The sequence below is a fragment of the Prionailurus viverrinus genome, chromosome A1 (genome assembly GCF_022837055.1).
Source record: "Prionailurus viverrinus isolate Anna chromosome A1, UM_Priviv_1.0, whole genome shotgun sequence".
NCBI classification, from domain to species: domain Eukaryota; kingdom Metazoa; phylum Chordata; class Mammalia; order Carnivora; family Felidae; genus Prionailurus; species Prionailurus viverrinus.
Window position 1 is genome coordinate 100,037,504 of NC_062561.1, and position 16,665 is coordinate 100,054,168.

Genomic DNA, 16,665 nt, shown 5'->3' on the forward strand with positions numbered 1-16,665 from the left:
TTATCCATATCTTACTGGTCTTCTTATTTACATTTAAGTCTCCATCTGTATTCCCATATAAGATGTGAGATCCGAGTCTAAATTTATTTTTCCACAAATATCTCATCCATTTTGCAAAGCTATTTCTGGAGTTCACGTTTCTTCCACGCTGATGTAGCCATTGTTTTCCTGCTTTTCTTGTGCAGATGATAGTCTTGCACAATTATAGCACTCGCACCGGTCAATTCCAAACCTGGACTTCTTATTTCTTCCTCTTATTTTAATGATGTCTTATGTCTAACAGCAGTGACTAAATAGTAGTTTATATAGCGATGTCTTGAGCTCAGTCTTACAGGGAAGATTTCTCCATTAAACATAATATTTATCATACATTTTCTCACTGTGTGGCCTGCCTCCTCACTCTCTTAATGATAACTTTTGATAAACACAAGATTAAAACATCTTAACAAGCTTTACGTAATGAGCATGTGTAGACTTTTGCACTCAGTGACTATATAATACCATTGTTTTCGTGAAGGACAAATGATAATTACAAAAAATGGACCACAGACTGGAAAGTAGAGAAAGTTAGAGTACCTTTCAAACAATTAGAATCACAGAGAGCATTTTCTTTGGCCTGAGTGGAAATGGCTGAAAAATAAAACTAAAAAAATGATAATGGAAAAATCCCCAAACACTAGCATATATATTTCTCAAAAACCCATGGATTTTTTAAATGTAATGTAAAAAAAATTTTTTTAGAGAGCATGAACTGGGGAGAGGGTCAGAGGTAGAAAGAGTCTTAAGCAGGCTTCGTGTTTTGCACAGAGTCTTACACCAGCCTTGATCTCATGATGTTGGGATTATGACCTCAGCCGATATCAAGTGTTGGTTGCTCAACCAACTGAGCCACCCAGGTGCCCCTAACACATGGATCTTTAATAATATCATGATACAACTTAGAAAATGTTTTCAGCTGAATAGTAATGAAATTGTGGCACATATGGACTTAAGAGAACCAACTAAAACAGTACTTACAGGCAAAATTATAGATATACATATATATATATATATATATGTGTATATATGTATATGTATATATTTGATTTGATTCTCAACATCTGATTTTAGCTGCATGAATGTTACCAAGCCAATTAAAATTACCTTGCTTCAGTTTATCACTTTATTTTTTTTAGATGTTCATTTACTTATTTCGAGAAAGAGAGCATGAGCAGGAGGAGGGGAAGACAGAGAGGGAAAGAGAGAATCCCAGGCAGGTTCCATGCTGCCGGAGCAGAGCCCGACCCAAGGCTCGATCTCATGAAATGTGAGATGATGACCTGAGCCGAAATGAAGAGTCAGACCCTTAACTGACTGAGCCACCCAGGTACCCCTCAATTTATCCCTGTGGAACAGAAAAAACAAACAAAAACAAACAAACAAACAACTATTTGTATCTTTAGATGGTTGTGAAGATTACAGAAGATTTATTTTATCAAAAATGTTTTTCTTATAAAGGAAAACATAAATATAACAACAACTTAGACACAAGTACAGTTTCAGCCAAACTTTTCATTTTTCATCTTGAAGTGAAAACAGGGAACAATAGTCCTGTGTAAATATAAATCTCTTACTATACCAAGTAACACCCATTGAGGTCATGATATAGTTAAAATGCTTTGGTTATCCCTCAAATATGAAAAAATAGTTCATTGCCAAATGGATCTATTACTTTAAGTGAAATCTCTATGAACCCTAAAACAGATTTTGGATTGTGATTTTTATTTCCACATTCTCACTATTAACTAATTACAGTCTGCCTGGGGAAATATACTAATGCTTTAAAAGTAGATTGGACGAGTCAATGATGGAAAAATAGTGACCGTGAGCCAACATCAAGCTGAGAAAACAGGAACCCATAATCTCCATATGAGATGAAACTATGTGGAAAGAGGAATTCAATGGGTCTGGGCTCAAGCAGTAAAAACATGATGGGTGTAGTTAAAGTACAACTTTAAAAATCATCCTTGGGAAAATAGAGCAAGGACATTCAATTTTATTAACAGGGAATTAATTTAATTTTAAATCAAAGTAAAAAATACAACCATTATGCTATAGAGGTGGTCAGTGGAGTTGACATGGTAAGAAACTGGTTAGTGTTTTCAAAGGGCTTCAACGTTTTAAAGTCATAATAATGTTTATCTTGGACTAGGTTAAAATCATAAAGATATCAAAATTCAAAGTAGGAAGTTAAATGCCTTTTTGGGGTCAGGAAGTTTGGGAGTCAGTAACACACATATTATCTTTTATTCATAAGAAATTAAACCCAGCCTTTTATTTTTCTTCCCATTTAATATAGCAATATGGCAACTTTTGCCAAGTAAGAAATATAAACATTGGGGTTGCTTTGGGTAAGTCTTTCTCTTTATTTTTCTTCTTAAGAGCAGCCATGCTTTCCATTTTTATGTAACACTGGAAACGTTTCACTGTAATTTTCTTTTCTGCAAATCATCTCTCAATTCTGCTTTATTACTTTTCAAACATTATCTCTCAAGTTCATTTTCTTTGTTTACATTGTAAGCAACGTTGTTTTAATTTATTCACATTTACATTATAAATGATAGCTTAACATTCTGATTCTAATCCTGGTTCTTATTTAAAAATTAAAACACCATTTTTCCCACTTAACCTTTTTGCATTTTGATTACGTGATTGACTTTAGTTTATATGTAAATATTTCTGTCCTACCATCTTCATATTTCATATTTTATTCCAGTTTGTTCCCAAGGTGCCTCTGTTTTCAGTTTCAAAACTTTGGGGGAGAAGTAGTTTCATTTTTCTTGAGGAAGTGGAAATATTTTAAAAATTGTATTTCCTGTTATTTATGGGGCAGCTACTCTTTGTTAATCCTTGTATTTAGAATAGGCCCAGTCCTCAAAATTTACGATAGTTTGTATTAAGCAAATGAAATACATGTGAAAAGTAAAGATAACAGAAGCTAAGTTGCCAGAGTCAGCTAGCGACTGAGCATTGAAATCAGAATTTGAACCTGCTTGGTACGCCATGGTTTTCGTCTGTTTCATTATATCAGGTTGTTGTAGAAGAAGCAGAAGATTAAAGATCTGACCTTAGCACTTTTGCGATTTTTCTTTGTCACATCCTTTAGCATTTGTTCCTTATATTATTGACATTTGTACTAATCTGACAAGTTGCACAGTGAGTGAATAGTGTTTTATAGAAGTTTAGTGGATTTTATATATGTTATGAATTTGTCAAATTAATACCTACTAGGTGAAGCACAGGCTGCAAGATGGTGAGCCTTGGCTCCACAATGGATCTCAAGAGGACTTGAAATAGAGAAGTTTATTATTCATAGGTTCCAGAGGAAAAACCTGAGGCACTTTGAGAGGCCATATAGCGAGGTCAAGACACAATGCAGACAGCAGGGCAAAATCTGGGGGCACATACTTTTTTATTAGAGCCCATGTGTAGCATGCTTTGGGGTTCCCAGACTAATGCCATATTGGTCAATTCAAACTTAACAAGCCGGGTTTTGGCAAGCCACATGGTTGTTTTACCTAAAAGGCACATAGCAAAAGGCCCTGTGAGACAGGGGAGACTATCTTGATCATGAGGGTTGTTGGAGAAGTCATATCAAGAATTTGTGTTGCCTTGTGACTCTGCAGGTTGTTATCTGGGGCATATGCTTACATGAAGGGGCTAGTGTCAGTATAAGGTCACTGCACACTGGCTGGCCAAACAAAATGGATGCCAAGACAGCTTAGCTAAACTCTTGACAACAGAAATTTATGTTATGTACTTTGTTGTTGTGTGTGTATACCATTGTATTATTTTATGTATTTATATATTACATATTTATAACATCTTATATACAAATACCAAAGGGCATGTATTAAATTACCTCTTCTCAATGAATACCATTTGCTTCTGGATCTGCGAACTGAGAATAACAGTTTAAAATGTGAAAGTAGACCTAAGTTTAAATCTCAGGTTTATTGCCTGGTATTTAACTTACAGAGTTATTATGCCATTTAAGTAAATAGCTAATAAATAGAAAGCGCTTGGCACGGTGCTGGGTAGCCAGGACTGATCAATTAAACAATAGTGATGTTGTGAAATACCACTATGTCCATTTTACAAGGTCCTCGGGCGTAGTCTGTATTATAACCTTGGATGTCAGGACACCCTAGCGTGGAGTTTTGTTGTGGATGGAGTGATAAAGGAAGGTGGGAGGCATGGAGTGGTAGGTGGGCTAATTTCACTTTCATGTTGCTACAGCAGTGTACCCTGTCCCAAAAATGTCCCACCAACTCACAACCAAGTTGGTTGTCCCACCAACTCGCAATGTCCCACCAACTCACACAGTTTTCTGAAAGTTCTTGGTGTCTGGTAGTTGCAGATGATGATGAAGAGGTGTCAGTTCAGTGAAACCCTCTTCATCATTTCCAGTGTGAGTTACTCACTTCTTCCTCAGAGCGAATCTGGCAGAGAGTCCTCTGTCCTCCCACTGCCTCAACACCTCGACGCTACTCTCTGTAAGATTTTCAAAAACCTGATCAGATCCCAGTTTCTCAAGGAACTCTTTGCTGCCAAATTATCCCAAATATATTTCTGTGTTTATTATGTCTCAACTCAAAACTCATATATCTAAGGTAACTTCCACTTGTTTTGTTACGTGTATGTTTCTCCTAATATAACCCATACATTCTACAGAAAGTAGTTTTGTAATTTGACTCATTTAAGTTGCATATACTTATTCTATAAAATCATTCAGCATTTTTTCAGTGCCTGGAAAAAGTCTTGCAGCTAACATTAAATAAGTACGTCGTCATTTTACTTATGCCATAAATAAATAAAGATTTGGCAAGGAGTGATACAAAGGAATAATTGAAACTTTCCTCAATAATTCAAGGGAACAGGTAAACAGTTTTCTTAGAAAGAAACTGGAAATACCTTTTAAACCATCTGTGTAAATAACATGCCAGTTGACGTAAGTTTTTAGCTTTAAAAGGTAAAAGAATTAGTTTCCCCCCCCCCCCAAATTAATAAAATAGAGTGGAAACATCATCTGTCTGTCCTACAAAAGTAAACTATACTCCAAGGGCATAAATAATAAAAGTCTGCTCAAGCAAATGCAGTCTTTGTTTTTAAAGTGTTCACTAAAATGTGGCTTTGGAACAAGCAAAAAATAAATCCAATGTCAGACTTTTCTAGTATTGTTTCCAAACATTTGTTTGTCCTCCAGTAGTGTATTCAAAATAAAATCACTGTACATTCCCAAGTGCAATCTTTTCTCGTATGAAATAGCAATTTTGATAGAGGCTGGATTAGTGAGGTAAGATTCTCAGCAATTTGGAATATATTTTTAAATAAATATTGGTGAAAGTGTTTAGACAATGGAAAGGGAGGGAGAAAAAAGGTGAGGGTGTCAAATATTTTATTAAGTGGGATAAACAAGGGATAGGAAATGCTCCTTGTCTCAGAAGCACTCTATGAAAGTGATCGATATGGATGGTTTATGCAACTTTTACAATGATTTTCTAAGCAATTAGGTCATCCTAAGCTTTGATTTTTCAGCAAAGCATTCTCTCCAACAGTAGGTTTAAGCCTTACCATTTGTTTCTACAGTTGGGGCATTTAAGAAAAGGGTATATTCTTTGCAATGTGTGTAAGGTACCTGAAACATTTAGGGCAACATACTTCTCTGGTTACTTTTAAAGATAGTTGTGAATGCCAGTGTTGGTGATGGCGTGTGGGCATGGGAAGGATGAATGTTTTGCATAAGTGTGTGTGGAAGAAGGCTAGAATTAAAATAATGCCCCTGTGTCTAACAATTTTACTTTGCTTTCCTTATCCTCTAATTTGATAAAGAATTTAATGGTTTACCTAAGCTTCATGCTATGTATTTTAAGCTTTTATTCTAAATCTTCTATTGATCTATCCATCCCAAGGAGCCGTATAACATATGTCGTATGTTTGATGTGAACTACTTGTTAAAAAAGTGACATATTATCAACGCTTTCCCTGTAACAATAAACAGGGAAACAGTTGTGTTTGAAACTAACAGATATTCTGTATTAAAAACATAATCATTGTCGTCCTACAAACAGGAGACAGATCACCTTAATCTTAGCAAGAGCAAGTTCAGGTAAGTATGTAGGTCTCAATAAAAACCATGTAGAATCTTACATTTATTTCCATTCATTTGAATGCTTTAATATTGCACAGTTTTATTTGCACAGATAACAAATAATCTTATAAAAATATAGGAACAGATCCCATTTAGTGTATAGCTAGTCAAGATAAGAACTAGTAACGTCAACAAGTAATAGATGCATAGAGCAAGTATACACCATGCAGTAGCTTCTAAATATTGTTTCTGTTCGTCCAAGGCTAATTATCTATGATTCAAGGCCCAATATCGGCTGAAACTGTCATTAGCATTTATTTCAAATACATTAACTTGTATATCAGAGAAGTTATAATGTGTTTTGCCTTATTGATTTCATATTTGTTATGAGTACTAAATTAAGTTCTAAAATTTCTTTTTAATGCTTTAAGCTCATGTTTTATTACTTTTGGAGAATGCAGGTATGAAAAATATTTTTTAAAAGTATTCTAAAAATTACTTCACCCTCAAACCTTGCCAACCTTACATTTGTGAAATAAAAAAATTGCTTTAATAAGATACTGTGAAGTAATACGTGTTTTAAGATCAGGTATTTAGATTCATTCCCTGATTTTTTTTTAACAAATAATATATACACTCAATATATAACACTCATGCACTTTGTGTATCTTCCTTTTAATTCCAAATATATGCCTTTGTTGGATTTGGCTGCTGTTTTTTTTTTTTTTTTTTTTTTTTTTTGTAGATCAAAAGGTCTTCCATTTCCCATATACCTCTCTAAATTAGTTTCATTTCTAAGAAAAAGTATTCTTACTGGCATTGAACGATATTATAATTGGTTTTGGTTTCATTATGTAGGCCCCAACAGCTGGAGGAAAAGAGCTTCTATAGAATATACCAAATTCTGTCTTACAGCTTTGAGCACAATATATATTTTCATAGCCACTTTCATTCATCATAATGTGGTGTATATTTATGCCAAAATGACAGAAAGGAAAAATCACATTGTTTTTTCTTAATACTATAGAGTCCAGAGTGTAGTCTTAACTGAATCAGAATTCTGATTTAATTAAGATATTCAGGTGATATTATTCCCTGAAGCTTTGAGATTACTCAGTGTGCAGTTATTGTCTTACCATTAAGAGAAATATTGGAATAGTATAGTCATCTGAAACAATACTAATTGAAAGAAGAGGGAAACCCATAAATCTTGTCTGTTAGGAAAGGTTAACACAGCCATGATGAATATATATTCCATGAAAAGAACTCTGGCACTTAACTCTTAAATTTACAGTGACATTTCTCTATCTGCATGAGAAAATGTTTCTTTAATAAAGAGGTATGGGGTAAAAAATATAAAGCACACAGGGTGCCTGGGTGGCTCAGTCAGTTAAGCACCTGACTCTTGGTTTTGGCTCAGGTCATGATCTCATGGTTTGTGAGTTCAAGCCCCACATCTGGGCTCCAACCTGACTACAGAGCCTGCTTGGGGTTTTCTCTCTCCCCTTTGCTCTTTGCCCCTCACCCACTTGTGCTCCCCCCCCCACTCTCTATTTCTCAAAATAAATAAATAAACTTTAAAAATATGTATGTAGCACATAGGAAAAAAATTAGAAGAGCATTAACCTTGAAGTAGACAAAGAATTCTTAAATTCACACACAAAAAAGCTTTATTCGGTAAGCATTTACAAATTGGACTTTATTATAACTAAGGAATTGTTCATCTGGGAGCACCACTTACAGTATAAGAAAAATACATGGAGAGACGATATATGCAATATATAGATTTGACAAAAAGCATATCTAGCATAAATGTGTATATATATGTGTGTGTATATACATATATAATTATGTGTATGTGTGTTCATTATTCCCTATCAGTAACACAGAAGAGTCTATAGAAAAATAGGCAAAAGAATTGTGTAGGCACTTTGTAGAAGAGATGAAACATAAGAAAATAATAACATCATGAATGACCAGGAAATATTTAAGTTATAGTATTATACCACTAACATAACAGAATAGCTAACACTGAAAAGACAAACAGTCAGTACCAAGTGCTGGGGAAGATGGGAAAATGTGGAACTCTTTTGCAGTATCGAGGAAAACACAGTATAACGAAAAATAACACACTTAGGTGCAAAACTTGTACCATACTAACATGTATGGTATCTATATGACAATTACAAAATGCTAATGAAATAAATTTTTGAAAAGAACTAAATAATGAAGATTTGATTTTTGAAAAAAATCAAGATAGTGACGATGTTAATTCTCCCCTAACTGATCTGTAGGTTTCATGAAATTCCTACTAAAATACCAGAATTGTTTGTTTGTTTGTTTGTTTGTTTGTTTTAGACAAGAAGTATGGCTGGCCAAAGAGTTCTTAGAGTTGACACCAAAATCATGACCCATACATGGAAAAATTTATAAGCTGGATTTCATACAAATACTGTAAAATAAGAACTTTTGTTCTGTGAAAGTTCTTGTGAAGAAAATGGGAAAATTCACTGTCTACTCAGAAAAAATATTTGCAAAATGCTTATCTGACAAAAAAAAATGTAGGTAGGTTATATAATGAACTCTGAAAACACAAATATGTAATCTATTTAAGTGGGAAATAATACTACACAGACATTTCACTAACAAAGATATGCAGATGGCAAGTAAGCACATGAAATTGTTCGACATTATTAGCCATTTTAAGAAAATGAAAGTTAAAACCACGGTCGGTGCCATTAAACCCCTATCAGAATGGATAAAATAAAAAGGAGTGAGAACACCACATGCTAGCAAGGGTGTGGAGAAACCAAATCACTCTTACATCAGTGGGAATATAAAATGGTACAGACACTCTGGAAATGAGCTGGGCAGTGTGTGAAAAAACAGAACAAAACTAAGCATACACCTGCATGTGATCTGGCAGTTGCTTTCCTGCTCAGTGATCCCAGGGAATTGAGAAATTATGTTCACACAAACCATGTGCATGAATGTTCAGAGTACCTCTATTTACCGTAACAGAACCCTGGAAACAGCTCAAATGTCCTTGAGTGGGTGATTTATTTTTCCCACTGGGTGAATTTTTAAACAACTGTGGTACATATATAACATGGAATACTACTTAGTAATTAAAAGGAACAAACTATTGAAATATGCTATAGCTTGGATGGATCTCAGGAAATTACGCTAAGTGTAATAAGCGAATCTCAAAAGCTATATGCCATGCAATTACATTTGTGTAAGTTCTTGAAGAGACAAAATAATGGAGATAGAAAATGGACTCCTGGTTCCCAGGGGTTAGGGATAAGGGTGAAGGAGAGGGAGGATGGGAGAGAATGCTATAGGAAGTGGATGTGTCTACGCAAGCGATAGCAAAGCATGAGGGATCCTTGTAACATTACAACTGTTCTTGGAGCTTGGCTATACTTACATGTACTTATATCTTGGCTATACTTATAGTTACATGAATATAGACATGTGACAAAATTTCAGAGAACACAATACGTGCACATATGAATATGCAAAATGTGAGCTCTGAGTAACTTTGTTGAACTGTATTAATGTCAGTTTTCCAGTTGTGATATGTTACTACAATTGTGCGCAATTTTACCATTGGGGAAAACTGGGAGAAGGGTGCATGTAATCTGTATATACTATCTCTTAAGACTGCATGTGAATTTACAACTATGGCAAAATAAATAGTTTAATTTAAAATAAGTTTATAAATAAAGCAACCACAAAAGTAAGTCCAGATTGGCAGAAATAATCCATGGCATTACACGTCAGGATAGTGGAGAGCTTCATGAATGAAAACGATCATAAGAAGAACTTCTCAATATTTTGTTTCTTGATCTGGTTCTAAGTTCTTCCATTTTGTGAAAATCCATTAAGTCATATACCTATGATTTGTGTATTCTTTTGTTCATATCTTTTTTTTTTTAATTAAAAAATAGTTTACCAGGGGCGCCTGGGTGGCTCAGTCAGTTAAGTGTCCAATTTCAGCTGAGGTCATGATCTCAAGATTCGTGGGCTTGAGCCCTGCATTGTGCTCTGTGCTGACAGCTCAGAGCCTGGAGCCTGCTTCGGATTCTGTGTCTCCCTCTCTTTCTGCCTTTGCCCACTCATATTCTATTTCTCTCTTTCTCAACAATAAATAAACATTAAGAAAATTAATAAAAGTTTACCAATAAACTTTGGGCCTAGTATGGGAAAAAGTGAGGTCAATAATTACATCTTTTTTATTTAAAAAAATGTTTAATGCTTATTTATTTTTGAATGGCAGAGAAAAAGCATGAGTGGGGGAGGGCAGAGAGAGGGAGACCCAGAATCCGAAGCAGGTTCCAGGCTGTGAGCTGTTAGCACATAGCCCAATGTGGGGCTAGCATTCATGAACTGTGAGATCATGACCTCAGCTGAAGTTGGACCTTCAACCAGCTTAGCCACCCAGGCACCCCAATAATTTAATTATTTCAACCATTTGATTGAGGTAAAGTTGACTTGCAAAAAGCTGTATTTAATGTATACAACTTGATGAGTTTGGAGATACACGCCCATAAAACTATCACCAGAATCAAGGCCATAAACATACTCATCACAGTAAAAAAGGTTCTGATAAATCGTGTAGTAAATACACCAGTTTAATCTCTTCTCCAAAGTTATAAGCACAAGATTTCTCTAAACAGTTGGATCACAGAAGTATTTAAAAAATACATGTATAGGGATGCCTGGGTGGCGCAGTCAGTTAAGCGTCCGACTTTAGCCAGGTCATGATCTCGCGGTCCGTGATTTCCAGCCCCGCGTCGGTCTCTGGGCTGATGGCTCAGAGCCTGGAGCCTGTTTCCCATTATGTGTCTCCCTCTCTCTCTGCCCCTCCCCCGTTCATGCTCTGTCTCTCTCTGTCCCAAAAATAAATAAAAAACGTTGAAAAAAAAATTAAAAAAAAAAATTTTAAGGATATGATAGTCTGCCTGAAAAATATTTCTGGGCACTCATGATGAGAGCAAATGGGAACTGCATAAATGTATATTGTAACTTCGTTATGCTAGTTTTGTTTTCATAGAACACTTCAGTCATTTTTCTGACATTCAATTAGGGTAGGTCATATATATATATATATATATATATATTTTTTTTTTTTTAAATACTGTAATTAGCAAAACTGTGAGAAATCAGATGGGTATTTTCATTTTCCTGGAAATAATTCTATTTTATCACTTTAGTCTTCATTTTATTTATCTTTTAATTCATTTTCTGAAGCCATATATTGTTTGGTATTTTTAATTTATGACTTAAGCCATATATTTTTTCCCTAACAGTGAGAATTTGCCTCTATCTGCCTTTTTCTATTCACTTCTTACTAAAGGTAGAATCTTCCTAGTGTATATAAAATCCTTCTCCACTGGAATATAAAATCTATATTTTTTTTAGGAAATCACAAGATTTCTCATTTTCCATTGGCCAACCACAGCAAATTTTTTTTGAGGTAACTCTCCTGAGATTATTTATTATTAGAAATTCAGATATTTCCCTGATGACTGTTTAAATCCATAGCAATTTCTGGTTTTCTGTGTCACACTTATGCTTCCAGTTTTCTTTTTTTTCTCCTGCCCTCATATGTCATACAGGAAATAAGTGGATTTCAATTCACTCCATTTTACCACTTCTTATTACTTCTAGGGAGGGAGGTACTTTGAAGACAGATATTTTTGTTAAAATCAAGTTTTGGTATAACTTCTAAGTAGCCTCCAGTTTCAATTTTTTTTTTCTATTAAAATAGAAACTATTTCAAAGAAAAAGTTTTTGGGGGCAACTGGGTGGCTCAGTCGGTTGAGCTTCTGACTTCGGCTCAGGTCATGATCTCAGGGTTTGTGAGTTCAGGCCCCGCGTGGGGCTCTGTGCTGACAGCTCAGAGCCTGGAGCCTGCTTCGGATTCTGTGTCTCCCTCTCTCTCCTCCCCTGCTCATGCTTTGTCTCTCCCTCTCTCTCTCTCTCTCTCTCTTTCTCTCTCTCTCTCTCTCTCTCTCAAATAAACATTAAAAATTAGAAAAAAAAAAAAGCTTTTCCTATTGAACTGGGGGCCAACTTTTCCTTTAACTACAGTGCTGGGGGGCTCATTACTTTTAGGGACCCACAAAAATGCTTTGACTTAGTTTAAAATCACAAGAAAAGAATGAGCTCTTAGGTCAAATAATACATATTGAATATAATATTAATATATTCATGTTTATATTCATGTACTTACAAAACAGAACTTTGAATATTTTTGTGTGTGTTTTCATGCAGAAGGGGCAAAGGAAGGCAAAATTGCCTATGACCCACAGAAGTCATAATACAATCCTAGTTGATCCTGTTTCTCTTTATTGAAACATGGGAAGCTGTGGAATTATTGATAAATCTAATCAATGAATATATGTGGAAGATTCTGCTACATACATGCATCCATGCATGCTATTATGTGTATAGTTAATGATTAAAAGCCATTTACAAGAATTTTGTATACTCTTATAATTCTCACTAGTTCCTTACATTAAAGAATTAATTGTGGGGGTGCCTGGGTGGCTCAGTCGGTTGAGCGTCCAACTTCGGCTCAGGTCATGATCTCACAGTCTGTGAGTTCGAGCCCCGCATTGGGCTCTGTGCTGATGGCTCAGAGCCTGGAGCCTGCTTCTGATTCTGTGTCTCCCTCTCTCTCTGCCCCTTTCCTGCTCATGCTCTGTTTCTCTCTGTCTCAAAAATAAATTTAAAAAATTAAGAAAAAAAGAATTAATTGTGAGGGAAATGCAGTTGAAGGGGCAAGTTGATTTTGTGTAGAGAACTCCAAGTGAACCCTAAAGCATTCAACTTTAGTATTAAAATTAACCAAATATATAGATTAATTTCATAATAAATATTCTCTCTGGTAGTGGGAGTCTCACATTTTTATAAAGTCTTGCTCTGAATTGTCTTCTTTGTAGTTTGGAGATACTTCAAAGGTCTTTCAAAACTAACTCAGTTCGAGCCCCGCGTCGGGCTCTGGGCTGATGGCTCAGAGCCTGGAGCCTGTTTCCGATTCTGTGTCTCCCTCTCTCTCTGCCCCTACCCCATTCATGCAAAAAAAAAAAAAAAAAAAAAACAAAAAAAAAAACTAACTCAGAAATCACTAGTAAGTGCCCTGATTGGTCTTTAAAGTTAAAAAAGAAAAAAAAAAGGAAGAAAATTTCTTCTAATTGTTTTGTTTTGTTTTGTTTTGTTTTGTTGGAATACTTAGGGTTTTCTATGTATAGTATCTTGTCTGCAAATAGTGACAGTTTAATTTCTTCTTTATCAGTATTTAGATGCCTTTTATTAATTTTTCTTGTCTGATTGCTCTGGCTAGGACTTCCAGGACCATGTTGAATAAGAGTAGCAAGAGTGGACATCCTTGTCTTGTTCCTAATCTTAGAGGGAAATCTCTGTTTTTCACCATTCAGTATGATGTTAGTTTGTGGGGCTTTCTTTCATATGTGACCTTTATTTTGTTGAGGTATGCTCCCTCTAAATCCACCTTGCTGAGACTTTTTATCATAAACAGATTTTTTGATCAAATGCATACTTTGCATTTATTGACATGGTCCTATGATTTTTATCCTTAGATGTATTGATATGGTATGTCACATTGATTTGCGAATAGTGAGCCATGGTTGCATTCATGGAATAAATCCCATTTGATTGTGGTGAATGATCCTTTTTAATTTATATTGAATGCAGTTTTCTAATAATTTTTGAGAATTTTTCTTCAGGGATATTGACCTATAGTTTTCTTTTTTTGTGATGTCTTTGTCTTAGTTTAATATCAGGATGATGCTGGACTCTAAGGATGTATTTACATTCCATACTAAACAAATAATAATAATAATAATCTGATTAAAAATGATTATGGGACCTGAATAGATTTTTTTCCATGGAAGACCTACAGCTGGCCAATAGATACATGAAAAGATCCTCAATATCACTCATCATCAGAGAAATGGAAATCAAAACCACAGTGAGATATCACCTTAAACCTGTCAGACTAGCTAAAATCTAAAATATAAGAAATAACAAATGTTGGCGAAGAAGCGGAGAAAAAGGAACCCTTGTCCACTGTTTGTAGGAGTGGAAATTGTGGAAAACAGTATTAAGGTTCCTCAACATATTAAAAAGAGAAACACAGTATGACTCAGTGTTCCATTATTGAGTATTAAAAAAAAAATCAAATAATGTCATTACTCTGATCAAACTCTCCAAAGGCACTCCAACTCCTTTATGACAAAATCTTTGTGACAAAATCTTTTTAAAGAAAAACAAAAATGCTAATTTGAAAAGATAAATGTACCTCTTGGTTTAATGCAACATTTTTACAGTAGTGAAGATATGGAAGCACCCTAAGTGACCATTGACATAGATAAAGAAGATATTGTGTGTGTGTGTGTATGTGTGTGTGTGTGATAGAATATTCCTCAGCCGTAAGAACAGATGCGCTCATGCCATTCATAACAACATGGAAAGACCTAGAGGTTATTATGCTAAGTGAAATGAATCAGGCTGAAAGACAAATACTATATGACTTCACTTACATATGGAATCTAAGAAACAAATAAAGGAAAAAGCCGAGTCAGACCTATAAATACAGAGAACGAGTTGATGGTTGTCAAACGGATGGGCTTGTGGGGAGGAGCCAAAGGGTGCAGGGAAGTGGTACAGGCTTCCAGGTAAAAAGTGAACAAATCAGGGAAATTTGCCTTTTAGGTATAGGCAATATAGTCCGTGTTATTAATAGCACTGTTAATACATTTTTACCAATAGCAGCCTGGAGTCACAGATGGTACCTACACTTGAAGTGAGTATAACAATATTTAAAGAAGTTGAATCACTATGTTGTATAACTGAAACTAATGTAACATTGCATGACAGTTATACTCAATAAATAAATTAATTAATTAATAAATAAATAAAATTTCTAATTACTATATAATAATGCAAAGATCACTGTTCTGTAATTTAGATCACTGTCTCATTGTTTGTATTGTTGTTTATGTGTGACCATAATTATTAAAAATATCTTCATTAATTAATAATGTGGCCTCCTGTTCTTATTCTTAATTCCGTTATTAATCTTTCCTTCAGATTTAGTTTTAAGAATACTGATATGCAAAATATAATTAAACTGTCTAATTGAAATGCATACAGTTTAATCTCACTGAAGATGATTTGGAAGCATTCATACACATGTTGCTTTTGTAATTTTCTTAATCTAGGAAGCAAAAATATATCAGAAATTGAATTTTAGGTTTTAAAGTTTGTATATTTCTCTACTATCAAAAAAATGTATAATTGTCTTGTTATGTGGTATTAATTTACTTAAACTGTGATTTTGGGGGGCGCCTGGGTAGCTCAGTCGGTTAAGTGTCCGACTTCAGCTCAGGTCATGATCTCGTGGTTTGTGAGTTGAAGCCCCGCATTGGGCTCTGTGCTGACAGCTCAGAGCCTGGAGCCTGCTTCAGATCCTGTGTCTCCATCTCTCTCTTCCCTCCTCTGTTTTCATTCTGTCTCACTCTCTCAAAAATAAATAAACATAAGAAAAAAAAATTAAACTGTGATTTTCGGGTGGGGGACATTCTAGGTAAGATTAAAATTCATTAGGATGATCACATTAACTTTTATTAAAAATATTTCAAAGATGTTCACTACTAAAATAATACCATGGAAAATAAATGGATATTATTTAATGATCTGGTTAATTTCATCATTTCGGGCAATCAACATGTGTTATTTTTTTAAATTAGTTTCTTTTTTAAATTTTTTTTAACGTTTATTTATTTTTGAGACAGAGAAAGGCAGAGCATGAACGGGGGAGGAGCAGAGAGAGAGGGAGACACAGAATCAGAAGCAGGCTCCAGGCTCTGAGCCATCAGCCCGGAGCCCCATGCGGGGCTCCAACTCACGGACCGCGAGATCGTGACCTGAGCTGAAGTCGGATGCTTAACCGACTGAGCCACCCAGGCACCCCTAAATTAGTTTTTTTAGATGATATACAATGTCACATTAATTTCAGATGTACAACATAGTGATTCAACATGTTTATACATTATGTTATACTCACCATAGGTTATTTGATCCCTACCTTGTACCACAGAAAGAAGACACTGGGACTGAGGTATATATAAAGTAATTTTCCCAATACATTTGTCCTGTATTTGTTTGCCAAGCTGCCCGGACTCAGTTTTGCCCAGTAAATCTTTTGTCAGATCTGTCACAAGGTTTCTGGGAAAGTGTTTCTTCCTGAATAAAAAGAGTATGTCTACAGAGGGGCACTCTTTCAGCTATATTCCTTTGATTGTCTTTTTTCCCTATGGTGGATGTAATCTTTAGGGCATTGGCATATATAGGACATATGTAGGACAACATTTAAGAATAAAACGCATGTATATTGCAAATAGTAGAGCAGAAAGGCAGAGTGCTGGATCCTTGATCTTTTTGATGAGCTGTACCAAACCCAAAAAAACCTACTTCTACATCAAAGTGTTGTCTTATAAACC